Source organism: Tupaia chinensis, unplaced genomic scaffold, assembly GCF_000334495.1.
Source record: "Tupaia chinensis unplaced genomic scaffold, TupChi_1.0 Scaffold000273_1, whole genome shotgun sequence".
Classification (NCBI taxonomy): Eukaryota; Metazoa; Chordata; class Mammalia; order Scandentia; family Tupaiidae; genus Tupaia; species Tupaia belangeri.
The window spans coordinates 522,206-524,140 of record NW_006159755.1 but is presented as its reverse complement, the minus strand read 5'-3'; the positions used below and the strand labels follow the sequence as shown (position 1 = coordinate 524,140).

The 1,935-nt window shown below is 49.6% G+C and overlaps 1 protein-coding gene across 2 annotated transcripts in view; it reads right to left on the bottom strand.

Moving 5' to 3' along the window:
- The window catches only part of MARK2 (microtubule affinity regulating kinase 2), a 72,951-nt gene that overhangs the window by 70,229 nt on the left and 787 nt on the right, over window positions 1-1,935 (bottom strand). The window lies entirely within an intron of this gene.

The following is a 1,935-nucleotide window of genomic DNA, read 5'->3' as shown; positions in this document are numbered from 1 at the left end:
CCCCGATTTCCCGGAGCAAAAACCGCCCCCCCCCCCCCAACCTCACTGTAAGGAGGTACTTGGTCCTCAGGTCGCCACTCCCCAAATGCCTGAGAGTGCCAGTCAGGCACTTGGCCTCCTCCTTCCTACCAGCTCACAATCAACAGTCTGGGAAAGTTCTCTGGTTAAGCAGGGTCTACCTGCTAAAACCAGGATTGTGAAAGACGAATGGGATAAGCCACCTCAAGAGAGCCCCGACAAAGAGGTTTCCAGTAAGGGGAGAGAAACAGCTGGCAAGCAAGGGAAAGACTGAGACACAGACCAAGCTCCTCTATTTCCAGAGACCTCCATCCCATGCAACCACCTGCCAAAGCCAGTGATAAAATGGACATCAACTGTCCCTGCCTCCCAACCCCTAAGTCACTCCCAGAATCAAACAATCCATAAGCAATAAAAGGATCAACCATTGCAGAGAAAAAGTGGCCAGAACTCCTGAGTTCTTAACTGCCCAGGTGACGGAGTGAAATGAGTAACAAGATAGAAAAACACAGTAAATGAGAGGAGGTAAGATTTTTCAAAGAATGTGCAAGATAATATATTAACAACAATAGGCTACAAAGAAAGCAGGGCCAAGAAGGAAACATAAAGGATGTAACAAGGGAAAAGAATGCAAAAAGCACTACAGCCCCAGGGCAGGAGAGCTCCTTTTTTCAAGTAAAGTTTTTTGGCCTGGTAAAGTTCTCCAAGAAAAGTATTACAGGCAGGACATTCTCCATAGAGAGACACTGGAGATGGTGAAGGGAGGGGTGGAAAGTGGATGCCTCCAGGCTCAGAAGTGAGATGACACAGGAAAGGGTTCTTGAGCTTGGATGACAACTGATAGCAGTGATTGCCAGGATGAGGGGGGATGTGTGGGCTGAGGTACAGCTTGAGAAACTGGCGTGCAGAACACCTGAACTCCTGGAAATGACAAAGACTATCTAATAGAAGGGACTTGACAGGAGCATATGACTGGCATGGGAAATAAATATGATAAGAAGGCAGGAGACTAGTGTGGAGATGAAAGGCAACACTGAGTAAGGCACAGAAAAGAAGATGGGGTGAGGGTTCAGAAACAGGAAGGCAACAAGCAAGGAGGAAGAGACTATGAGAAGTGACAGGCACAGGAGTGAACAGTCGGAACGCATGACGATTTGTGTTGCATAGTAAAACAGAAAGGCAGAAGGGTGAAGCAGTGAGGCCTCAGAAAGGACCGAAGCAACAGGTTGCACGATTCCGTGGGGCTTCAGAAGTGAGTGTCTTTCCATCAAGAAGAGCAGGGAATACGTGGGGCTTCAGTAGTGAGTGTCTTTCCATCAAGAAGAGCAGGGAAGAAGGCTGGTAGAACACACAGCGAGAAACAGGAGGTCAAACCCCAGGGGGAAGAGAACAAGAGGGCTCCAAAGCCTCTGCACCGAGTGATGACTGGAACCCCAAAGGCAACCTGTAGGAAAACTATGCGCATGACAGCTGTATGGGAAACACGGAAGCGACAAACCCAAGTGCCAAGAACCAGGGAGCTCCTGGAGAAAAGAAGGGAAAGTGATGAGCAAAGAGTAGGCGAAGGATTTGGAAAGGTGATGAGGGTGGAGCTGGTGGGTTGCAAGCAAGAAGAACACAATTTGAAAAAGGAAGGGGCAGGGTAGGAAAAACTGGAGAACTGAAAAGGAATAGGGATCGGAAACACTGCCGGGCAAGGACCCTGAGGGTGATAAGCCGGCACTGGGAGAACCAGTGGGGGCGGAGAAGCAAGGCTAGAGAGATGAAGGAAGAGGTGGACAACGAACTGTGGCAAATCGTAGGGTGCTATTCGAGGAGCAGGAGGGTGGCTGCTTTAAGCGTGGGTGGAAGAAGACCAGAAAGGCCCCTGAGAGAAAAAGGGAAGAGACGGGGAAGCTGGGGAGGTAACGCGGAAGA